Source organism: Aphelocoma coerulescens, chromosome 1A, assembly GCF_041296385.1.
Source record: "Aphelocoma coerulescens isolate FSJ_1873_10779 chromosome 1A, UR_Acoe_1.0, whole genome shotgun sequence".
Classification (NCBI taxonomy): domain Eukaryota; kingdom Metazoa; phylum Chordata; class Aves; order Passeriformes; family Corvidae; genus Aphelocoma; species Aphelocoma coerulescens.
Genome location: NC_091014.1, coordinates 19,079,227 through 19,105,826, shown reverse-complemented (window position 1 = coordinate 19,105,826; position 26,600 = coordinate 19,079,227). Strand labels below are relative to the sequence as shown.

Below are 26,600 nucleotides of genomic sequence, written 5' to 3'. Positions count from 1 at the left end.
GGGATTTAATAAGAGCCAAAAGGATAAGCACTGCTGAGCTTGCTAAAATATCAGGGTTTTGAATTTGAAATTGTTTTCTAATCACTTTGCCTTCTGTAAATATCCTGGGTAAACTAGGTTTCAATCTTCTTACTTTGTTGGCTACTGCATACTATTGATTCAAGTTTCTAAGAATGATTTTTGTTGTTCAGCTCAATCAGGATAATTTTGAAAAATTCTAAGACAGTGAAATCTTTTCTAATTCTTCATTTTTTTCTTTTCATTTTACCTCAAATTTGTCTTAAAAGTATTTTCTTATTTTCTGAGAATTCTACTTCCAGTATTACCATAAACAAGGAAGCAACAGACAGAGCAGTTTAAAATCAGCTCTAGCTTTCAAAAGTGAGAGTTGATTTCTCTAATGGCATTAGCATGGATTTTTTCTTTAAAATGGTAATTTTAATGGAAGCATTTTTTTTAAGGCTTTTTCTCCTAATGTCATTAATGAATATAGCTTTGCCTGAATGAATCTACTTTTCTGTGTATTTTTTTCTCTTTTTTTTAAGCAGGTAGGTTACACATTCAAGAGTTACACATTCAACGTTTTGCCCAAAACAATAGACTCAACAACAGGAACAGGTCAGGAACAAGCACGAACTACTTTTGTTACTAATCTTATTGCATTTACTTTGTCTTTTGCAACCTGGGAAATAATAGAATATTTCAAAAAATTAAATGCAACTTTTAGGAATGGTTATATGAAATAAGAACAAATATAAACGTAATAAAGTATCATGTGCTTACTGCGGCAAATGGAAACATAGTTAGAAAATTAATGTAAAAATGGGTTGTGTAAAGAGTAATCTTCTCCCCAGCATACTCTTTCTCAGCTTCCAACAGCTTGCAGTATTGGCATCTCCTTAGTTAAAATTCCTATTTATAACTTGGCATTTAAAAGGTCTGTAAGGACTTTTAAGCCATAGATATCTCTAATTGCTTTTTGATTTAATTTGTACTTTTGACTTTCGTCCTGTGGCAATTTAATTCTGCAGTTTAATTTAGATTATAATAGCAGGTTGTGTCACAGCAAAATATTCCCTAAATCCCTTTCTGAGATCTCCCTCAGCATGTTTTACTCACCTATAAAGAGATGGTAGACGTAATCAGGTAACACGAGTTTCCTTTTTCCAGTAGATTTGGTGCATCAAAAACCTGACCTTTTAATTTAACCCATTTATAGAAAATATTTTGTGTCTGAATATAATCAGGACTAGATGAAAATATTTCGAAATAGAGCTGGTCAGAATTTAAATGATGAAAAAATTTCATAGTAGGGAATCATAACTCCAGAATGGAATAATTGATTTTGATCTGGAATGGGAAAGAAGAAAACTGTAGCAAAATATTGAGAACAGACACTTGAAATAAGCATGAGTGTCTAATGCCTTGCTCCGAATCAAAGTAAAGATTGAAGGAAAGTCTCAGCCTAGGTAAGTATAACAACAATAAAGAAACTTCTGTTTAATATATTTACAAACTTATTTTTTATTTTATAGATTTCCAAAGGTCTTAGGTCAGTCCCTGATTATACTTGTAGAGATTCAGATATAATCTTTCTATTCCACTGGTTTCAAGAATTTTAAAATCAAACTCTATATTGACAGCTTGCTAGTAAAAAATAGAGACTGAAGATTTACCTATTAAAGACTTCTTAATAATTAAATTGTAATCCTTAAGGCTTTTTTTTTGTTGTTGTTGTTCTTAAGTATTTACTAAAGGATGTGCTAGAGAATTAGTGTTGAAAATGGCATTTTTAAGTGGAAAACAAAACAGAGAATTAAATAAATACATTGAATTCATGCTCATTCAAATAATTATTTTTAAAAGCAAAAAGTAGTGAGACAGTGTATGAAACTTTATAATGAAACAGATTTTTTTTTTCTTTTTTAGGTCCAATATCATAGATTTAATCACAAAATTAACTGTTGGTGATCTTTTTTTGTTTCCACATTTTTTATGTTGTCCCTTTCATGTTAAAATAACTTTTCCAGAGTCAAATTATTTTCTCAATAGTTTTCAGCTCAAAGTTCTGGCTTTTTTTTCTGACATATCAACAATTTTTAAGGAAAGAAAACAAGTTTTATGAGAATTTTCACCAGATTGAGTTTTGTTTTCTGTTACAAAAAGAAAATTCCACATGAAATTACTACAGTAACTGCTTATATAAAAGAAAAGCTTAAGAGACTTTATTTACAGCTTGGTTTTGCTGGGTTTATATGTAGTATACATTAGTATACATTTCTAAAATATATCAGAAACAGGTAGATTTGTTTGTTCCTGTTTTCTAAAGTCTATCTAGAGCCCAGTAGCAATAAATTTTTTCACTCCTAGACCAGGGCTCTGAAAAGCACCAGTCTCAGGGCTGGCCTGGGCTCACCTAAGCCAAACCTGGGCTTTTTTCAGCTGCTACCTCAGGGCCAGATACCTGCTTTGTCCTCTGCCTGAGCCTGAGGCTGAGCTCTGCCAGTGCCTCTGAGGGAAGGTTCTGGCAGACCCAGGGCATCCTTGCCCAAATAAGATGAGCCCCTGTGGCTGAGCGTGGGGAGGCTGCAGGGCCACGCTCATGCTCAGCTGGGAGCAGCCAGAGGGCAGGAGCCACGGTGAGGAAATACAGAAATAAACCCAAGCACATCCAAACACTGATGGGACCTTGACCAGCAACACTGCATTTCTCCCAGGAAGGGAGGGACTCAGGATGCTGATGACTCACCATAACAGCACAGCACCACTTGGCTGGGGATCCTGGCAGGACATTGGGAAGGTGAGCACAGCATCAGCAAAAAGGATATATTTTAGAAAGGGGTTTTTTAAAGAATTTTAAGGGTAATAATATTATCTAGTTTTTCCTGTACTAATTTGTACTATAATGGTTACTATCATTGTAGCTGGACTGTTGCTTTTCATTTGGATTTAAAGTTTTTTAATTAGGCTAACAATAAGTTGGCTTTATACATGTGCTTTTTTCTTCCCCTCGCAACACAGTTTTGAATGTAAACCAATTCCTTAAAAAAACAGGGAACAACTTGGGAAATCATACAGTGGGCTCAGATGTATTCCAGAATACAATAAAATATACAGAGACTCTGAGAGTATACTCTTAATATAATTAAAACTAATTCTGTTGTGGTTTACCATATTTCTAGTACTGTAGACCTCAAAATAATTGAATCTCAGAGAAGGTGATCTCTACTTCAAAATGAGGAAAGTGTCTCTAAACATGGGATTAATTATCTCTCTTCTTCTCATTTCTTTGAGGACTTTACTTAAAAGGTACTTTTAAACAGCTTAGACATGGAAGAAGTTTGGAGGATATTGATATTTTTGTAATAGATTTTATTGTGCTTTTAGCTACCAGAGACTTTGAGATGAGCTCTCTGCAAGGAAGGAATTTTCACTTATGGAAAAAAAAAACAGGCATGAAATCTGATCAAATTTTATTTTTGTTTCACCTTCTGGTGTCTAGAAAGACACAGAAAAAGGGCAGTAAACACTGGAAAATGTTTATCTTTAAATAGTAATTTGAAGAAGCATATCCTAATGGTAATGAAAACTGTGAAAGATCTTTATCTGCTATGGCATTGCAGGATGTCAATAAGAAATGAATGAAAAAAGTTGCTGCTTTTAAAAATATGGAATTTTATAAACCTCGTCACTGTGTCTTATCAGAAAATGCATCTGATGAAAACTACAGCATGCCTCTCAAAGTTTGTTGAAAATATTTTTTGTTGTAATAGAAAACAATCCTGAACTGCCTGCATAAACTGCTGACTGCTACATCAATTTCTAAATGATAGAAATATTTCCAGTAAGAATTTACTAGACAGTGTCACACAGAAGAATATATAAGTGGCCTATTATGGCAATTAGTAGAGGTACTGATCAGGAAGAACAATATGCAATGAAAATATTAATGAGCACATGAATTCAATGAGCTGATTATCTTACAGATCATACTGATCCCTTTTCCTGGTCTTAAAATCAAGAATCAAACACAGTTAGAAGGAAAAAATGTATGTTATCTCTGTATTTATTTTAAGGATCCTTAGGTGCACTACGTCCAGGTGGAATGCACTGAAATGCACACCACAATGCACACACACGATAGATCGGGTATATCATTATAGGTGTTACTGATTAGCATATCTATCAAAGATTCCCCAATGAGAGGCTCAAGTGAGCCCCCCTCCCTGAGGAACTTTCCCCTGGATGGTCCTATCTTCGTTTTCAAAATGTGTTCTGGAGTTCTTGGTGTCTGCGGCTTTCTGATCCCTAACTACAAGATTTCTAAGATGTGTAGTCAGTCTCCTAGCTTGACAAATAAGTCTAAGAATGTAGGCTAAAAAACACTAAGAATACAAAAAGCTATGAAAAGGTATGTAAAAGGGGTATAAAAGAAAAATCATCATGGCATTAATACAAATCCCAAGACTATGTAGAAGGTTGAGCCTTCTAATTGCTATGTTAAATTTATTTCTAATTTATCTTCTACAGAATAGCATAATAGAAATCTTAGGTTTCAATTTTCCTTTCCTTTGAAGAATTTTTCTGCTGAAACATTCTCCAGCCTTGCCAAAATACACAGCATCAAGGATATTCTAACAGTATTAGCCCATAACATGCTGCTTTGTTTGGGTTCTGGGAAGAGAATTTTCAAAATAATTCTTGACATTTTTTCAAAATAATTTTTGTCTCAAAAATTATTTGATGATTCAAAATGAAAAAAAGACATTTAGGAGAACATGAATACAATCCAACAGAGTGGGATGGGCATTTTCAATTTAAATTTGTTAAAAAGCTTCTGCTTGCTCACCATATTGAACATTGAGTGTGTGCTTTCTCCTCACAAAGGTGACCACATGAGACAGTGCTAGAACTACATTTCTGTTTTGTTGTTGGATAAGTTAATTCTGCACCTTTAAAGTTGTTACCTCAAACTTTACTCTTCAAACTTTTGAGAAAACATTGTCCTGCATACAGGGAAGTCTCATGAAAAAACCTGCTCTTCTAGGGAAAAAAAGTCGGGAATACAATCACTATCCTAGAGCTCAGTCATGTGATGTGTTCCTGAGGTGGTATCTCACTGCTTTTTCCATTAAGTGGTTGAACAACTTGCATAAATCCTAACAACTTTGTATATAGATGTAGTCTATATAGTAAGAAATAGGGGACTTAATCTTACCTAAGAGAATTTTTACAGCAACTGGTGTCAGAAAAAACATTTAAGAATAGTTTGATTATGAATTGGAAGAAGATGGAGATGTTATAATAAAGGGAGATGGCAATCAATGGAAACAGTATGAGAATATCAAGGAGTACTAGTTACTTTGCTTTTTTTTAAATGCTGGTGCAATCTTCAGACTCTGCCTTCCAATTCTTACAGTGTTCTCTTCTTTTTTAAAATCCTATTTGCTTATGAGGAAGATAACAAACAAGGCAATTCAACTCTTTTTTCTTGTAAACACAGTTTCAGGTTCAAGAGATAGTGCTCCAGAAAAAAGCATATGAGGATTTAGTTTGCTACCAAAGATGGATTCTAAACATTTCTTCCTCATATATAATGTTTTTTTAAATACCCAATTGGCATGCTTTGCTTTCTCTTTCACGAAACTTTAGTCTGGCAATGACTAGTCTAAATCAAAGTAATTCTTCTATTTATGAATTTTCTTCTACAAGAAAAAGAAAATCTAAAAGATAACTGCTGAACATCAGTTACAACTATTTACCTATTTTCAGGGACTCACAAAAATTCAAGTGAAGATCCAGTCTCTTTATATATATAAATATCATGAAAGGATATTACCAGAGTCTAGTCACAATATAAACCAAGATGAATAGAAATGTGTAGCTTTTTGTTTTCTATCTTCTGAATGTAAAGTGGGTTGTTTTTTAAAAGATAATATATGACATTCTGCCATCCTCAGAAGAAGGAAGGAGTCACTGAACTAGACATTAGGAATCATTAGCATAGTTCACTGTCACAAATCTGAAGTTGCTTTAAACATACAAGTTATTTTCAGGAACAATCCAAGGAGACCCTTAAAACTAGGGCAAAATTAATGATGTTACACAGAACAGCAGAAGTAATTATGTCCTGTGGCTCAGCATGATTACAGTTCCTCAGTGCCTTCACAGCTTTATACAAATTATATAGCAACACTTGGCAGTGGAGAACATATAGCAGCACATCTTAAAGGTCTGTTTAAAAGTAATTGGCAACACTGATTCACGTGCAGGTTCTGAAAACTACTATATCTTTCAAAAGATTAAAAGCTAGCTAATATTTGTTTTACCCAAGCTTCAGAATATTCTTTTAGGCATAGCTCTGAAGAAAAAGAAATTTATGCACTTTTGATATCCATCCTACCTCCTAAAATCTGAGAGAGTATATTTAGGAGTAGACTTAGCATAGTGTAGTGCTAGGAAGTAGAATACCTTAGTGGTGAGCACTGAGACTCAGAAGTGAATTTATTTTTTGAATTGGCTTAGAAAGTCATTAGTCTGTCTGCTAACACCCCCTTGGGTACCACAGGTACCAAACAGCTTTAATTTTCAGTCCTCATGATCCTGCACTGGGCTTTAATTTTCAGTCCTCAAGATCCTGCACTGTCAGTGTATTGTCATTGCTGTTTTACCTTCGGTCCCACAGTACACATGAAAGATTACTCCAAGGTGTCTTTCCTGAAAGACTTCTCTTCTAGGATATTTTTTAAACTAAAAGATTCTCTAAATATCTCAGGCAAAAAGAGATATCAGAAAAGAGACTCAGGCCTTTGTGGCAACATACCTCAAGCTATATACTGGAGTGAGAAGACGTTTGCAAGAATTTAGTCAGATCTTATGGTAATGGTTCAAAACTCCACGATTCCTTTCCTGCAGATCAAAACCTGCATCATTGTATTAGAACAGAGCCATATGTGATTTCTCATTTTTCCTTTCCAGCTTCAATATTTTCACACTTCTACTTGCACAAGAGAAATAGCTAATGCATGTAGTCAAATTAGATTATGGTTTTATGGTTAGAGAATTCTCTCAGAAAGTAGAAAACCAGGTTTGATTTCCTTCAGGTTGAAAAGGAAATAAGATGTTTTAACCCCCATGCAACTGTGTAAGAACTGAACATTAAACCTTCTCCTGTGTATCTGAATAAAAACAACTTTTGTCCATGTACTCCATGTCTGAAATGTAATTATTCAATATGCCTGATAAATCAAGTCACTAAGACATTTTAGGGCAGAATTTTAAGAGACCATGTTTTAGGCAGTTTTTGCCCACAGTTGCTTTTCACTGCTGAACACTCCCATTAGCAATATGAGTTCATTCTTCTGGTGCTATATGATGATCAACACAGGGCAATTTGCCTGGATTAAAAATTGTTAGGATGGCAGTGTTTTATTTGATTCAATTCTAAGCCAGAGCAGTACAGTAGTAGCCGTAGTGTGTGCCTATCCTACAGACTTAGGAATGGATGATCAAGGAAAGTAGTTCCGCAAGCACTCCTGCTGAAAAATAATTAAAAAAACCACCTCCACTGTCACAGATTAGATGGTATTTAGAGAGTTCTAGCCTTCCTTATACTTTTTGTGTTGCAAAATGGGGAAAAGAAAACCACCTTTGTATATTATGTTTATTTAAATTGAAGTTCATGTCACCAACTAAAATTAAATATTGCCCTTTGCCAATATAAAAATACAGTGTCTCTTATATATGTTGATCAGGTCATGAAATAAATGAACTAATTCACAGTCAACAAGGCCAAATTCCTAAAGGAAATCAATGATTTTCAATTTGAAGGAGTAAACAAACATGTTCCTGTACTTTGGGCCATTAACCTGAAGGGACACTATAAACTAATTTACTGTGGAGTTTATTAAATTAACAAATTAAAAATATGCATTTCCTTCACTGCATTATGTTGTTTGAAACAAGTTCCAAGAGCTATCATGACAGCTTTGAAGTTTAGCCTTTTTGTGGTCATTTTTCAATTATGTTACAATATTTTTGTAAAATTATTTCAACTCTCTGCAGACAGTATTTTAGCCTTAAAAAAATATATTCTAAGGCAAAGCAGCATTGTGATCATTGGTCCTAAGTGAGATTTGGATCTACATTCACATAATCTAAACACAACATGAATTATTGCATTCTGTATTTCTGTGCATGTTCAATCAAATCATAGAATCACATAATGGTTTGGGTTGGAAGGAAATTTAAAGATTATCTAGGTTCAACTCTCCTGCAATGGGCAAGGATGCCTTTCACTAAACTAGATTGCTGAGAGCTCCATCCAAGCTGACCTTGAACACTTCCAGGGATGGAGCATCCACAGTCTCTCTGGGCAATGTGTTCCAGTGTCTCGCCACCCTCACAGTAAAAAAATTTCTTGTTAGTATCTAACCAAAACCTACTCTTTTTCTGTTTAAAGGCATTTCCCTTGTCCTGTCACTACAGTTCCTGCTTAAGTGTTTCTCTCCAGCTTCTTTGTAGGCCCTATTCAGATACTAGAAGTCTTCCACAAGGTCTCCATGAAACCTTCACTTCACCAAGATGAACAGTCCCAAGTTTCTCAGCCGGTCTAAATATTGATGCTTAGTGTCAGAAACAATAAACACTTCTATGAATGCAATATTTAGCAACTTCAGCAAATACTTGGGGGTTAATTTTTAGAGGCTGCAGGATGGCAGAACCAGTGCAATGTGTCATTTCTGAGTGTAATCAAAAACATTTTTGTATCTTAAGTTTACAATTCCTTAAACAGTCCTCTGTGGGCAACTGTATAGCACTCAGAACAACAGGAGCTTGCAAGGAGGCACATGGAGCAGCACAAATACAATTCCTAATAAAAATACAGGAGATATAAAACAGCTCTCTCTGAGCTCATGACAGGCTCAAATGACAGAGCATTTTAAGAACTGAGAGTTGTTAAACAGTTCTGACAGAAAACCAAAATCACCCCAGTTTTCCATTTTACACCTTAACTGTCTTTGGCATGACTAGAAGTCATGTACTTTCTTGGTACTTTTCTAATGCTCACTAATCTGGTTTGGATTGCACTTACAAGTAAATGTGAAGATTTAATGAGAAAATTTATGTTCATCTGTGCCCATTTTCCCTTTAAAACAATATGCAAAATACTGTTTTCATATTTTAAGATTCTGATGCAATGTATCATTAATTAATAAAATTAAGAAGAAATCTTTATGAATAAACTTTCCAAAGGTGCTCAGTGAAAGCATGTTTATAGCTTTTTTTTTGAAACCAGGTAACAGTATTTAATTTGTCATTATATATTCATGAAGTAACAGACTTTGCTCTGACAAACTAATTTCTTCAGTCAGAAAAGAGCATTTCACAAGACAGGTATATAATAAGTGGCTTAACAGATGCTGCTCCATGTAGACTTTCCAGTGACATATAGGATTGTTATGTATTTTGTTAAAGCTACCAAATTGCTTTGCTAAAAACAAATTAGAGCAAGCATTACAGAGTTTCCTCTTCAATTTGCTGGCTGCATGAAAGAGAAATGCGTTATAGCAAAATCACCTTATGTGCATACAATTTTATAATCTCATTTACAGTGTATCTCAGAAACACAGAGGTCAGTATACATTCAAGTAATGGTCTATTTCTACTGGGACTTTGGATCCTAGAGAATTTTAAAAAGTGTCTCTGTTTATTAAGATTTGCACTTATTAAAAAATAATGCCTTTAAAATTATATAGTCAGAAATATTTCTGTGAAGAAAATCACAATAAAATCTAACTTTTCCATAAAAATGTAAAACCATACAAATAAACATATGTGGACAGGAAGGTGATTTTACATTTTAAGTAGAAAGACTTCAAACATTGGAATGACCACAGTTCTCTTAACATTTCTATGCAAAATGGTATATATAAAATACCACAAAGCTAAATCCATATTAAATATATTATTACATTGTTTTCTGTACATATTTCTTCAGGGCATAAAATTTGATTTATGTTTTTCTCATGAATTTTTTCTTAAAGTTCTTTAATTTTTTATTATTGTAAATGTGAACAGAACATTAGATTTCCATACTAACCCCAGATAACTGGGTAAACCATCCTTTATATAATTCCATTTTGTTCATTAAATGACTGATTGACCTCCTAGAAAACAATGTTACAGAGAAATTTTGCTTTTGAAGCTACACTGCAATTATCAAACCATTATGTTTTTCATTATAATATTTACAATGAGTCCAGTAAGATTCCAATCCTTCAGAAATTAATGTAAAAAATAGATAAAAAATCTTGTCATATAAGAGGTCTTGAATTTCAATGATTTTTTGCCACTGGAGATTGTAAAGGCAGATAGAATTCTATGGTTCAAAAGAAGATTAGAAAAATTCATGGGTGACAGGTCCGTAAACAAACTCTCAAGGGATTAGGTAGGAATGTTCTCACATGAGCAGTTGACAATGGAGGGAATACCCTGGAGAAATGGACTATATAAAGTGTCCAGCTTTTTTTGTCTTTCCTAAGTATTATATTTTTGTAGCTGTATGTGGCAAGCAGCTTAACACAGTAGAGCAACTTTATGTCCTATGAGCAAAAAGATAAGGAAAGAAAACCACCCCCCAAAAATGGCCCAGTGGGGTATGAGTGCTTCTATGTTACAGAAAAGTAAAGTCGGCACACAGCTGGTCATGTTTCTAATCACAATTAAAAAAAAAATCACAATCTTCTGGCCACCAACCCTGCCCACAACAGGCAGTTGTGACAGGCAGTGGTAAATCAATATATCAGTATTTACCAGAACAGAATATGAGCGATATCAGCATATTATAGTGAATAAAACATGCATAATTTTTATTAAACTTTCAGGATTTAGAGAGATTAAATATGTACAAGGTTGGGTTTTTTTCTAAGGCACTTTTTACATGAATATAGCATATTCAATTTGTTTACATTTTCAGTATTTATCACTAAAAAAGGTTATTTCTAATTTGGAAATGTTTTTAACTGTTGCTTTATTTCTACTTACAGAGATTTGATCTCCATTCTTTCAAAACTGTTAAACTTCTCAGCTTGCCACTAAATCTCAAATAAAAGACCATAATATATTACCATCAAATTACACAGAAAATAAGAAGTATGCAAGTTCAAATGATGGAGGCTGCAAAAAATTACAAATAGGCTTACCCTCTTATAAATAAAACTTTAGAGTTTAAGAAGAGTAACAGCACAAATAACAGGTCATTGTGGCCAAGTTTTTGAAACCTGGTGACCTTAAGTTAGTGGTAAAGTAGGTGCTGTACTGTACCGAGCACTGAAACAAAGAAAACAGTCTGTCTTCAGAGGTGCCAGAGAGCCGCAACTTCTCTTTGGTTCATAACATCTGCAAAAGTTTGACACCATGAATATTTAGTCCACAGCTGAAAACTGGTTTCCTTTCTATGGAAACCTTATTTTGCTAAGTTTGAAATGAAGAACACGGTTCTGCTTAGAGAGCTGGAACCAAGCCTACAAGACTCCGACTAAGATCACTCTCAGAGAAATAAACCTGGATATTGAAGAACCTAATACATGCTCTTACTGTTTTATTTTTCCCTTTTCAAAATAACTCTCAGTAGACTCCATCTCCAAAGAATTAATCAAAGTGTGTTTCAACTTTCAAATGCTGTTGAAATCTGCTTAGCCATATAAAAAGCTGGGTTTTATTGGATGCATTTACATTAAGACATCAGATGAGAGTTTATAATTTTCCTAAGATCTTTGAAATTACAGTTTCTCATTCTGTATACGCATCATTCAGACAGCAAATTTTCTTCAGGAAAATTGCTTTAGAGTGCTTTTTATATTTTTCCTTTTTTTTTTTTTTTTTTTAAGCATAAGCATGTTTTCACCTATCAGCATGTCTTTTCTCCATCAAAAAGTGCTAATAAAATCCCTCATGATGCCAGTGTCTTATAATGCAGGTTATTTGTATCATCCTCATCTATCAATATTTTAAAATATTTTTACTATCATTGTTTGGCAAAAAAAAGTATCTCTCCATGCTATGTTTCTGCTCATGTGTTTTTTCAACTTAATATTTTATTTTCTTTTGGGTTGTAGGAAAAAAAGACTTTGGAGGAAAATTTAAAAAAAAAGGTAAAGCTATTAAAAATAACCTCTTAATTTCTGGCAGAGAAAAACATAATTACATGAATATTAATATTTTATCTTTTAAGATATTTTTGAGCTACTAGAGTAATTCCATTGTAAACATATATATTATTCCTCTTAACTCAGTCATAATTTAAAAGGTCCCAGAAATACTGTTGATTCAGAATTTGCGCACATAAATAAGAAAATTTAAATACTTTATACTGATTAATGGATTTTAATATCTCCAGACCCTTGACATCAACTGGTTATGCCATAACAAACTCATAAACACAACGGAAGCTGACCAGACAAAGCAGATATTTTTCTATGGGGCTCATATTCCATGTCCCTGATGTTTAGCAATGCCTTCCTCCTTTCTTCTCATGCTGAAGCAGTTCAGCTGCATGACATCTCATGTTAAAAACAAAACAAATCACATTCAAGCTGTTTATTTGCAGCTCCATAACCTTTCCCTGAAGCTGCTGAGGCAGCATGTTCCAACAACGCTCTAGCAGTATTTCCCTTGTTGTTCCCAGCCTGTTGTGTTCTTGTTGTCATTCTCATGGCCTGATAGCTGCAAACCTCAGATTTTGCTGTTTTCGTGGGGTTTCATGGGAGACTGTTATCAGGGATGGGAGAACTATCTTACCCACCTCTCTTCAGCTTTTGCTTTGTAGTTTTTAGTTTAAAGTAGAGAAAACAAAGATGGGGCATAACAAAATAATATTCATGTAAATACTTGACAAATACTGCTCTTTATGTGCAGAGACTTTAAAAACCAATGTGTAACGTTTGCCCTTGTTTGCATAGTCCTGTTGGCACCAAGAAGATCAGAAACAAGAGCAACCAAGGGCAGGGAAGAGAGTGGGGACAGTCCTGATGAAAAGTACTCAGTACTAGCAGAAAGCATGATGACAAACACTCATGACTGGTTGTAATGGAGAAAGTGCTGTCACTTTTCTTTCCAGATGGCCAGAAATCAGTTTTTCCTTTCCTTTTTGTGTCTCTCTCTTCCTTTTTTCCCATATTTTTTCCCAAAAGCTACTCAGACTGTTGAATTCTGTGTATGTTATAAACTAGAGAACCCAATGGTAAGTCTTTGTGCACTTAAACCTACCTCAGCATTCTTGATGAATCTCCATCCTTCAGAAACTGCCTCATAAGTGACTAGCTGATCAGTTTTAGAAGTGATGTCAGCAAGCACTATTTATCTTCTTGACACCAAGTTGGGACAGTGGAATAGCCTGTACTGAAGAAGCAGCTATGTTCATTAGGTATCCTCATCACAACATAAAGGAAGAGGCCAAGCTAAGAGACACGGCTGTATGCCCTCTAGCAAAAAAAATCCAAAAAGGTGATAGGGAGGAAAAGTTTCTAAATATGTTCAGTACGTTACCAGATATTCAAAAATATATGGCAAACATGAAATTAATAGTTCTAAATATGGTGTGATCCTTGTTCACTGAGTAGATTTTATAATGTACTATTGCATGATGTGGTAACACCCTTGAAAATGTTTTAAACTGCACAGCTGCCACCAACATCAAAAGAACATAATAATAAAGGAAAACAATATAAATACACATATAAATTCAGAGAAACCCAGAAGGAGCAGGGACAAATTCAATCACTAGATGTGAGCAAGTAGAGGGTAAAAAGGAAGAAGACAGTCAGCTATAAAGACCAGAAAAGATAAAAAAACCCACTGAAATTATCCCAACTATGTTTCATATATATTCAGAGTCTGAATTTATTTTTAAAAAAAGAAGCAGGGAGAAAAGTAAGAATAAAGGCAGAGGAAAGAGGAGGAGGAGCTGTTCCACATGAAGAAAAAGAGAGGGTGTGTTATGAAAACCTTCAGAGTCAGGCAGAAGCGAAGGGGAAGGAATGAGAGCTTTTGGAGAGAGATGAAAGACAGAAACAGCTAAAGATTAACACAGAAGTTCTTTTCTGGAACTGGGTTTTAAATTTTTCTTTCACAACTGTATTTCTGAACTCCTGATAAAGACCCTGCCCTTTAATTCTATTCACATTAAACTGTGCAGAGCGGGTTTTGGTTTTTTTCTTAATTTGCTCAGAAATACAAGAATCCCAGAGGCTGAAAAAGAATAAACATTCATCTACCGAAAGATTGGGAAAGTAACAAAATATTTTCCACCAATACTGAGTTAGAAGTGCAGAAAATCTGAGACTTTCCCTTTTACAAAAAATGAAGGGAGAAAAAAGGTTCCCAAGTAACAGGGAGATACCACCTGCAACAGCCCCATGTCAAACAGGGGCCTGTCTGAATGGCAAGAAATTTGGATTTCTTGACTTAGACCTCTGTTTCTCATTTCGTGTTTCTGACTGCACACAGTACTGCTAATAATATTGAACGTCAGTGTTCAGGAGGGTTATGCAACCACATTGTGCAAGCAACATTCAAACACAAATCCAGTTCTCAAGACAAAGCAGAACAGCAGAAGTGTAGCATTCATATAAATCAGATCCTGGTTTAAGAGCAGGAAATTATGGACTTTCATTCCAGTGTCTTACTGAGGAAGCTGTATATCTCATTTACTAATGACAAGCACAATGTGAAGTTACTCATAATGGGGATGAAACAATGTGAAGGCAAGGGCATGGAAGTCTGTATTACCTGTGGACATGTAGATAACACAGTTACCTATTGAATCAAGATGTGCAACTTGGCTTCTGTTAAACAACACATGAGAATTCAGTTTCTTGGAGCAGGTTCAGGATATGACCACTATTTTATCAGGTACTTCTCCTCAACTAGACTGGATTCCCCTCAGCAGACACATATGCACAAGGAAAATGAGAAGATCCTTCTGCTTTGGGACAAAAAACCAGGGAGCTACTACAATACATTCAGCAAGATCACATATAACACAGTAGATCTTTCATGAGTGGTGGTCTTTTCATTTCTAATGCAGCTGATAAAACTATAGCAATTTACATCAGTTGGGTTTCCGATCTGTTCTCCATAACTGCCTCAAAGTCAGTCAGGGAATGGTAACTTTTTACTTTTGTTTCATCTATGCTCATGTATGTGTTGTCTCTCCCAGTTTAATTTGGTATTCTTTGAATTTTTTTTTAAAGTCTTGTCCAGTACTGGACACCATTGGCTCAGATTAAATAGCTAACATTAGTTATTGTCTAAGAATGAAAAATTAAAACATTGCAGCCATGATGTATTTATAAAGGATGCCATTAAAAATCTTCACCTCACCATGAAACTTCCATATTAGTGGAAGAAATCTTGATGTGTACTGGCCTACATCTGTCTGTTCACACAGTCAGCTACAAGAATATTTTCAAAAACTGGCATTGTGTCAGTAGAGAGTAGAATGCTTTCATGACTCTGGCAAAGATCACTGCAGGGGCCGCTTTGGTACACCAAGCTGGAGAGAGGCTGCTGTGATAAAGTATCATAGCTGATATTAAAGAGGACCATCACAGAAAAAAGTTAATATGAATACGACATAAAACTATTTAAGGAGAGAGAAAAGAACAGAAGGAGTGCACACAGTGCTATCATATCAAGGACTTAATTACCTGACTATTCAGAAACTTTCCCTCCAAAGTGCTGTGCCCTACAGCAAAAGGAATTATAAAAGGAAGTGAGATAAGGGATAGAAATGAGATTGCCATTGTCTGAAACTTCAAATATTTCCATTTAACAAAGTCAAAGAAGACCTTAGAGTCCAAGATAGAGGAAAAGTTGCTAAATACTACAGGAGAATTTGCAAGATAAAATTATCTAAATATTTTGGCCCTTCCAGCATAAAGGCAGATTATAATAAGGAAACTTGACATTAGGGCAGTATATGAGTGAAATTAGTAAAGAGTCATCATTACAGAAAGTAGCAATATGCAAAGCTGCATCAGCAGTAGGCCTCATAATCTGGAGTATGTGATCTTCAGCTTTATTCAGATGAAATGCCATGGGTTACCTCTGTCCTGCAAAGGAACCATAAGACTCCTGAATAAAATCAAACTTTTATTCATTTTAAACTTTGATTTTCTCTGATTCTTTAATGTCTTGAAATCATATAAAACACCTACTAGACAAAATGAATTCATTTTTTTTCAATAATTCCACAGTAAGCCTGCTCCCTCCCCATTCTGCAAAACCTAAATGCCATTTCAGCACCATGTTTCTGTTTCTCCAGTCAGCTGTTTCTGCCCAGTGGCCCATGGTGCGTGCACCCTTTGCTCTTACGGTAGTTTGGCTGCTGGAATTCAGGCACCAGGTGAGAGGCTCCCAGATGTTATGGGTCAGCCATGTCCAGGGCTGACCTGTGGCCCAGGGGAGACACAAGAGCTGAGGCTCTTGCCTTGGACCCACCTGCCCTGCAGATGAATGCCTGCCCACAGGTGCTGTTAGGCTCAGATGCAGGACAACCTCCCTGGTCTTGGCCATTCTCAGAGAGGTCTCAGATCTGTCTCACCACCATGGACTGGCCAAGTGATCCAAACTTTCAGTTTGTCCTGGTGGCCATATTCAGCCTTTCCTGTTTCTTCTGAAACCTCAGTTGCTTTAGTAAAATCTGTTTAATTCTTTAATTTTGATCTCAAAGTGTTCCTGAAATTTGGCTTCTTCAGCCCAGCTTCTTTCCTGTAGGCCAACTGAGGAAAAAAAAAAAATGCAGTCATATGGCTGCTTAATCTAAGTGTACATTTCTGTACTGATAATCTCTTTCTTCTAATTTTATAGTTTATATCCTAATAATACTTAATGGATCTAACATGATGCTTGCAAACCTGTATGAAAGGAATGGGAATCCAGACCTAACTTTGAACATATACTACTTGGTGGTATGAGCTATTAGTGAATTGCCTGTGGGGGATGCTTGCTTCTTTTGTCTTGACTTCGTGAAAATCAGTGTGATGATCTTAAACACAAAGATCTAGAGTTGGTCAATAGAAATTTTCTTTCTTTTTGTTTTTGTTCTTTTTTTTGTCTTAGAGCATCCAGTGATTCTGGTTTCAGTATAAGTCTTAAAATTATTTATAATGTATTTGTCTTTTTTTTTTTTTTAATCAAAGTAATTTGTCCCACCTGTCATGGTAAACGACCAAGTTTTTTTTTTCTGCTCTGTAGGCTGTGCTGCCTACAGTTTAAATGGTCAGAGGACACTGACTGAGGCATCTCTTTATACAGCCAGAACCTCTTTATAAAAACTGCCATAAGAAATAAGATATACAGGCCGGCAACTAAACTTAATGTCAGTCATGCTCATAACACATTGTATAATTGTAAGGCTTAGACAAATACTGCTGCAGCATCCTGTCTATCCATCAGCAAAATACCCACATATATATAACTCCTATGCATGGCTGCACACATTTCAAGTGCAGTACTATGTGTGAGGAAGGATAACAGATTTCCAGAAGAAGCACAAAACTTTCATGAAGTTAACAGTGATATTCAGAAATGTGGCCAGCACACATAAATCATAATTTTGATCATAATTTGAAAATCTCCCACAGGTAAGTAAGCATATGTTGTTGCAGAGCCCAGTTTTCTGCCTTCTTTTTTTTCCCCTCCTGCTCTGTTTTCCATGAGAAAAGGGGAGTGGAAGGGATGCAAATATTCTTCTCACTATGACTGAGGTGCTTTGTATAAGTTCCTTGTCATTATTTAATTTCTTGATTAAGGAAATACAGATTCAATACAAAAATAAGTGATGTTGAAACACAAAGAAAACAACAAATGGTGGTGAAACATTTATGTCAATTATAACCTCAAAAATTTGTGATGTTATGAACTAAAATATGTAGGTCATATTCTCCTTTTGGATATTCTTTTATTACATCATAATCATGTTACAGGAAGAATATGAAGGTAAAACTTGTATTGAAATACAAATGTGTACCAACAGGAAGTTTCCTGTTTCAAATAGTGATCAGTAGGAATTACCTGGGAGAGGGAAGGGAGGGGAGGAATTAAATATGTGAGGCTAACAACAAGTCTTAAATACCCTTTCTTGCTGGAGAGATCTTGCTATTAAAAAAATAGAATATGGCCCATTAATCCATTAATCTTTGTCAAGACATAATCTTTGTTGTATAACTGAAAAAACTTTTGTCCACAAAAGGTAACTATTCCCTAGTTTTGGGGCACCACAACAGCCATTCTAATCTTTCATATATAAAGAGCTGTGATCTTCATGTGGTCACTAGTGGTGTCCTCCAAGGATCAGTGTTGGGCTCAGCCCTGTTTAATATCTTTATGAATGATCTGGATGAGGGGATCGAGTCTACCATTAACAATTTTGTAGATGACATCAAGTTGGGCTGAAGTGTTGATCTGCTGGAGGGTAGGAGGGCTCTGCAGACGGACCTGGACAGGCTGGATCGATGGGCCAAATCCAACAATATGAGGTTTAACAAGGCCAAGTGCTGGGTACTGCACTTTGGGCACAACAACCCCATGCAGTGCTACAGTCTGGGGACAGAGTGACTGGAAAGAGGCCCAGTGGGAAAGGACCTGGGGGTGCTGGTCGACAGCTGGATGAACCTGAGCAAGCAGTGAGCCCAGGTGGCCAAGTAGGCCAATGGCCTCCTGGCCTGTATGTGGAATAGTGTGGCCAACAGGACCAGGGCACTGATTGTCCCCCTGTATGTGGCACTGGTGAGGCCATACCTCAAGTGCTGTGACCAGGTCTGGGCCCCTCAGTTCAGGGAGGACATTGAAGTGCTGGAATGGATCCAGAGAAGGGTAACAAACCTGTTGAAGGGACAGGAGCACAAGTCCTGTGAAGAGTGGCTGAGCAAGATGAGGTTGTTTAGCCTGGAGAAGCGGAGATTCAGGGGTGACCTTGTCACTCTATACAACTACCTGAAAGGAGGCTGTAACCAGGTGGGGGTTGGCCTTTTGCCCCAGGTAACAAATGACAAGAAGAAAAGACCTAAACTTTCTACAGGGGAGGTTTAAGTTGGACATTAGGAAGAATTTCTTTATGGGAAGGGTGATTAGGTATTGGAATGAGCTGCCCAGGGAGATGGTGGAGTTACCATCCCTGAAGGGGTTTAACATGATCATGATGTAGCAAAAAAACATATGGTCTTTTGGGTGTGTAACCCAGATCCAGTTAACATGTCCAATATTTTTTCACAGCAGTATTTTTTCCTGTCTAGAATACAGAATGTTCACCATCCCTGGACGTGGCACTTAAGTGATCTAGCTGACATGGGTCATAGATTGGACTTCGTGATGTCAGAGGTCTTTTCCAGTCTAATTGATTCTGTAATCTTCTCTGCTTTGACAGTATCTAGGATCTAATTTCTAGACATCAGCTGACTTCAATCAATACTACTAACTAGTTGTTTAATTCAATCATATTTTGACAAGACTGTCTCTTCAACGTACTTAACAAGAAGATTATTATCAAAAGATATTTCTCCCCAGGATAATTGCAATCATTTTATATTTTAAATAAAAGCTGTTATTTTTGATTGTTTATTGGCTGTTTTTTCCCCGCTGATTGACTTTTTATTTTTTCTAATTGATTTTATTTTTTAATTTCACCAGTAATTGCCATTGAAATTTTCTAAGAGCCTACAAAAGAAAAAACTGTTATTAAATGTATGCTAATTCTTCAAATGGCTGTTTAATATTATAAATCCATTTAACTTTATACTATATTGTAAACTGCCTAGGCTTGCTGATCATTACATGCAGCAAGTGCCATGAACGCCTCAGCCTGTTTATGAATCCATCTGGCAATCAGAACACTCAGCTAAGCAAGAAAAAAACAATAAGGAAATATCTCTCCAAAATTACTTCCTTTCTTCTTTCTCCTACAATCATTTCTTTTTTCTTCCTAGAGACATGATACTGTCTCCATACATGTACTGTAGACAATAGTCATTTGACATCTTCACACCTTAAAGTCTAATCAGCTTTGGGTTATTAGAACCCCTGCATAACAGATAAAATATTCTAAATATGCAAACTCAAACCCATTTTGCTGTGTAATTACAATGGCTGTAGTGAATGAAGACAAATGATAAGAAAAATAGAAATAGGATCTCATTCACAACAAGCTAGTTCCTAGGGAATATTAGTAATTTAAGAAGAAAGAAAACAGTGCATTTGAATTCTTATCCATTGAGCACAATTATACATTCTGTTTTCTCAGTATGAATTTCTTTGTCAGAAGGCTGCCTAGTATTGACTGTACAGGATTCCTCTGAAGGCTAGCACAACAAAGCACAGACAAGTAGAGCATTTTAGCAAAGTCCATACTGTCAATCTCAGTGTAAGATGAAAAAAATTAAAACATCTACAAACAAAAATTTATCATCATTCTTACTAATGGGAAGTAAATAAGAATTCATCCTTTAGAAGTATAGAGAGAAACATGCAGTGCAACTTGTGTAAGGTTTAGAGGAAAAAAAGAAGCTTGAATAATCCAACTTTAAGCATATTTTTATTCAGACTGGTTAGAAAATCACCACCACTACATGAAGCAACTTTTGCACTAGATCAATGGGTTATGTTCAACTGTCAACTGTTTCAGGAGAAAAAACTCCACTATGTAGAAATAAAGAGTACAATGGATTTGTCTCTATAAGGCAGTGATTAAGGACTGACTTAATGCACAGCAGTGAGTGTGGGAGACCATATCCAATTCCTCTTTTAAATGGTGCTAGGCTTGAATGCAGATTTCATACAATACAAATAAAAATTCTGAATTTCTGTCTTTCACATTGTTTCTTAGGCTTTTAAATTTTGCCCATGAAAAGACTGTATCGAAATATGTCCTTAGAAAAGTGAGAGGAAGTCAGAAAAGTCTCTATTTCTCTGCCTTAATTCCATATCTCAGAGCTCTCCTTCAGTTAGAAATCCTGCACTCAGTTGTGACTGCTGAAAGTACTGTTACTGTGCTGTCCCATAAATATTTGGCAGAAGCATATAATGCAGGAAATTAGCAGCAATCCACTTTTATATCAGTTGGCAGAATGTGCCAACCATGTGGTCCTAAAAATAATATAATTCCCCCATTAATACTGCATCAGACATTTCAGAGAAGAACTGGTACTCTGAGGTTTAATCTTTAAAAATGTCCTTAAAATTAAGAGCAGTTTTTTCACTATCCACTTGCTGTAAAATAATTTATATAAACTGTACACATTAGACCACTTTAGAGAAAGCAAAAATAGGCTGAAGACAGTATTAAAAGCTTTAAAAGGAAGAGACAATCTTGTTAAATCTACAATGGAGAGAAATATTAATTATAAAAAAGTGAAATCAGTTAAAAATTTTTAGTTTAACTACAAAAATTGCTTATATGTTGTTTATGTAATAAAATTGCACAAACTCTACTTTTTCATAAAGGAGTAGAAATGAAGATGTGAGTGTACAACAATTTAACATCCATTCTTCTTCTTTCACCCGAAACATTTAGATCTGGTCTAATAATAATTATATTGCCAGGATTTCAGTTATACTCTCATTATAGATAGATGTGTAAAGCAAAGGAATTAGAGCTTTTCATACATAATCTTTGCTTTACATGTCTATATAGATATTTCTGTCTGTCCATATGGTATGCTTTCTTTTTGCCCATAAACAAGATTTTGACCATAAAAAATACACAAGTTCATTTGCAATTAGATATTGCTGAAGTATAATTATAAGTTTGTGCCAACTGGAGACATCAGTTGCTTTGGTTTTTAATGGCGTCTGGTAGCAAAGAATTTTCTTATTTGCTCTAACTTTGTAATCTGTGTAGTCCACACTTGGTTTATAGCCAAGTAACTATAATGTGGCTATTGAGGAATACTTTTAATTATTTTTCTTGCTGTAATACTGAAGAGTTGTAACCATGGATTTAGGACCCATTGAATACATAGGTTGCAAAGACATAACAAAATTATTCTTTCCCAAAAGAATTCATGGAACAAATCAGGAGATGGATTCAGAGATGCAGGAAATCAAGAGAGTATCAGGCTAACAATGGAAGTACTGGTGAGTGAGACAGAAAATGTATTGCTGGGGATGCTTAAGAGAATATCTGATCCGTTAGGAGAGTGGTAGTTGGTGTAGTATGCTGGACAGCTGCCTTCGAAACACAATCTATTTTTCAGTGTTAGGGAAAAAATTTCTTGATTCTAAATGTAAACTCTTTTAGAGCCTAGATTCTTCTCTGTGCAAGATTACCTGCCAAAACTGTGTGTTAGTGAGGTCACAGAAAAAGAGAGATAAAATTTAGACAGAATTGCAGCAAAGAAAGATCCAGTTTCAAAATGATGCCTTTCTTGTTGACTGGACTATTAGATAGCTCGGTATTTTTGTTCACACTGAATAAGAGAAAGACAGGATGGAGAAGTTATTTCTAAACATATTGGGTTTTGGTTATATTCAAGTGTTTGCATTATTTTTCTTTATACTTTTTCAATACATGGACATATCACAGAGTGCCAGAATCTGTTCTGTGGTAGCATGAGGGAGTGAGACAATTTGACTATTGAATTTTACATATATTTGAATGGTTTTTACAATATGTTACCAAGTGCTTGTTTTGTTTGCAGTGTTTCAAAAGCATCTGATACTGTTTGTAATTAAATAGCTGAAAACCATAAATGCCTTGACATTTCTTCTTTCATAAAGAGAAATGTGAACATGAGGAATTAGAAAGCAAATATTCTCTTAACAATTTCTATGGCAAGCAAGAAGATCCCAAAGTGTATATAAGCACTTTAAACTTCTCAGGAGCAATAATCTGATAATTTATGATATCTTAAGTATTAGGGATTTTTTTTATTCTAAAATGGAAGGTAGAAAATGTCAGAGTAGATCCTTTGTGATTTATATATCTGTAAAAGGTAAAGGTAAAAAAAGATAAAAGGTAAATTGATTCACAATTCAGACAGTGTTAAAATAAATTTGAATGAAATCTAGAAAATCTGTATCTAGAAATTAATCTATTTCCCTAGTAAAAAGAGTATTTAACACAGCACATATTATTGTCAGATACCCTATCTATTCACTCTGCAGGCTAACATCTGGATAAAACCATCCAGTTAGAGGTTAAGGATTCTAGTTTATATTAAGGTCTGTTCTAAATACCCTAGGAGGTAATTTCTTTCCTTTTAAAGATAGTAAACATCTCTCACAGTAGTTACACAACATCACAAATACAAAAATTTTAACAATCCACTGCAAATTTTGAAAAGGAGATTTTATAGAAGATAGATTTACACTGCAGAATTCATTTCTGAAAGAACTGAAAGTGAGGGGAAACACTGTCCCACTGGAAAAAGGTAAAACATTAATGTATTTGATATATTTTTCTGCTTTCAGACAAGTGCATGCAACTCTGGAACTGATCCATTCATTCAGATGTAAAATACCAAATCCCATAAAATATGTATAGGATATATAAATATGCTATTTTAAAAGGGTAGAAAAGAAGAACGAGCGATAGGAGAGTAGAGGACAGAGCAACACTACTGTGTGCTTTGTGACGTTCACGGAGCACAACACTGGGAACACGTAAGTCTTAAACAAGCAAAACTCTTCCTAAAAACGATTTCCAGGTTTCCCTTCACAAGATTTTTTTTTCCCCCCTAATTTTGTACTTCTGGAAAGTATAGATGTACTTAGCAACAAAAAATGGTTGAAGAAGAATAAAGGTTTGTTAACTTTAAAGTCTGAGCTCTATCTTTTGGCTGCATTTCTTTGTTTTATCTTCTTTCAGTTGATTATCCAGGAAAAAAATCTACTCTATCTGCTTAAAATTGCTGTCATTAGTTCTCAGCTCCTCCCACAGTACTTTACAAATAGAAAGACAATTCAGTAAAGGGTGAAAATGCACCATTTCTCTTAGACAAGCTTTAGAGCTCATCTACAAAAGAGGCTCCTAATCTCTACCACAAACATTTCCAAACATCTACTGAGACATGAGGGACAAAATCAAACAAAACAGAAAGGCTAAGAGAGTTGAAAGAATAAAAACACTTCAGAGAGAATTATAAAAATCCATAGAACTTCTTCCAGTTGTTTTAGTGTTCTAAAAGTACATTCAAGACATTTGAAAGGGAGATAAAAAAGGATTTTGTAGAGGGGAAATTTACAGAATTAAAATAACTTTGGAATAATGCTTGGGAATTTCCTCTCAGGAGATAAGAATTAAACCTGAAATATATAATCAGAAATAGAAAGTAGAAAATGCAAAAGAAAGCAGGCTTCTGAAAGTCAATAACAGAACAGATATACCGATAGCTTGGTGGACAGAATGAGATAAAAAATGACTGAGAAAAAAAGAAAGGTTAAAATGAAAGCAATGTGCCTACAGGTAGATCAAATATTAATACAGTGATCTTTTAATGAATGAATTAGTTACTATTCCATCAAAATTCTTAAAGGAAATGAAATTAAATCACTCTCACAAGAACTTCATGAACCCATGAAAGGTGGGCCAGGAGTCCACAGACAGCACTCTGTAATAAACAACTTCTTTGATCCTAGATTTCTCTGACAGATCTACATCTACTGATACTCTACTCTCATCCAATAAAATCTAGTTATATTTCACCTTAAAACCTTTACCTATGGAGAAACCAGTAACAAAAAATCTTAAGGCTATTCCTGAATTTTACATCATTAGGAGAAACAACAACAAAATCTAGAAAGAAGTGTAGAACAGTGAGTACACAGACACTTACCAAGCTTTTGTATCAAAAGCAAGCAGCATGTTAATATTAAAACTCAACATATTCAACTAGTCCTAAGCACAATTAAAAGGTCTCTTATAGTACCAAGTGGGCAAGTCAAGAGGAAATGGGATGAAAATACTGACAATAAAAGGTGGCTTTGTTCCTTTATTTAATTTTTTTCCCACAGAATTCATCACTATTCAATGCAACTTAGATAAGCACTGCCAGCTGGAAGCTAATTACATTCAGCTGAACCTAATTATTCAAAATTCCTCAATAAGAAGGGAAGCAATTGCTGTTAAGGATAGACAAGTGAATTCGGCTGAAAAGAGGATAAGAGATTTTAAATCTATATGGGTGTCAACCTAAAGTTGTGATGTTTTGTTGCTATTCTTTTTCCTTCTGATTGGGCTGTTAAAACCATGTTATGCTTACTAATTTCACAAACAAAAAAAAATATTCATAGGATTTCCTTTATAGACTCAGATTTGTCTAGTGATTTAACTTGTCATTTGAAATAGGGATGTTGTAAAGCAGCCTCTTACTATAGCAGTTCTGGGCCTCCGTCCTGCCCAGGTGCTGTAGCCCGGCCTGGGGACCCAGAGTCTTTGTCCAGGCTCAGGGATGTGCCTGTCACTTTTCTGTGTACAGGTTCAACCAGAAGTGAAGCTGAGCATGTATCCCAGAGGTGCAGACACACGGACACAGAGTAGGTAAGGTGGGAAACAACACCAGTATCTTCATCTGCTTCAACCTCCCTGCTCAGTGGGGGAAGAGGAGAGTAAAATTGAGCCTAGAAAAAAGAAGGTGAGTAGGAGAAAAGACTCTTATGTTTTCCTTTGTTTCTGACTACCCAAATCTATTTTATTTGGCAATTAACTAATTTTTCCCAAACTCAGTTTGCGCTGCCTGTGAAAGTATTTGGTAATTCAACTCTTTGTCCTTTCATTTACCCATAAGCTTTTTCCGTCTTAGTTTCTGTCTCTGTCTTATTGAGGAAAAAGAGTGAAGAAATGGGTGGGTGGGCATATGGCAGCCAGACAAGGTAACCCACCACGGTCATTAGGACACTCCAGGCCTGGAACAGAGTTTGTGCACTCTTTGTCCACCCTCAGAGGTTTTCGAAAACAAACACGATAAAGCCCTGCACACCTGGCATGACCTCTTAGCTCAGATTCGTGCAGAAGCTCAATCAAGGCACTCCCTTCAGTCCTTTCAACTTGAGTTGTTCCATAATTCTATGATAACACAGACACTTTTTGTTCCAAACAAGCCTCTAGTCAGGAAACTTCTAAGAAAAAAAACAGAGTTAAAGGAATGTTCTGAAAGCATTCAGTCATCTGTAAAATTTGACCGGTGATAAAATTTTGTAAGAGGAATTTTTAAAACTTTGAATTTAGTTTATATCTGAGCTACAAGTTGTTGACATAATATTCTAAAAGGTGTCAAAAATAGATTTGTAGTAGGAACCTATGACTGGAGTGGCTCATCATGTCAGCCTACCAATTTTATGAATAGGATAGGTACATTCTAGAAAGAACACAAAAACAATTTCACCCCCAAGTGTAAAACAGGCCACAGAAAATCTACACACACTCTAACAAAAGTAACATCTTTAATGTCACTGAAAGTCTGCCAGGATGTTTGCAGATCAAGACTGCAGTTTCCAAAGTCCTTTTGTGAAAGATGCTGTAAAGAAAGCAACTAAACAAACACCACAACAACCCCAAGATCTTTGCTAGTCTGGTATGTGAGGAAAATGATTCTATATTATAG

General features: G+C 35.4%; 1 long non-coding RNA gene across 3 annotated transcripts; it reads right to left on the bottom strand.

The window, feature by feature from the left end:
• Positions 1–10,889: 10,889 nt before the first annotated feature.
• Positions 10,890–24,974, bottom strand: LOC138104589 (uncharacterized). 3 transcript variants are annotated; one of them, XR_011148135.1, is made up of 4 exons: positions 24,834–24,974; positions 16,504–16,784; positions 13,270–16,115; positions 10,890–11,400 (listed from the first exon to the last, which is right to left on the bottom strand). It is a non-coding gene; the product is annotated as an uncharacterized lncRNA (long non-coding RNA). The 3 variants fall into 3 exon arrangements; XR_011148136.1 differs by lacking the exon at positions 10,890–11,400 and having other exon boundaries at positions 12,409–13,401; positions 16,014–16,115; XR_011148134.1 differs by lacking the exon at positions 10,890–11,400 and having other exon boundaries at positions 12,409–16,115.
• Between the last annotated feature and the right edge of the window lie 1,626 nt (positions 24,975–26,600).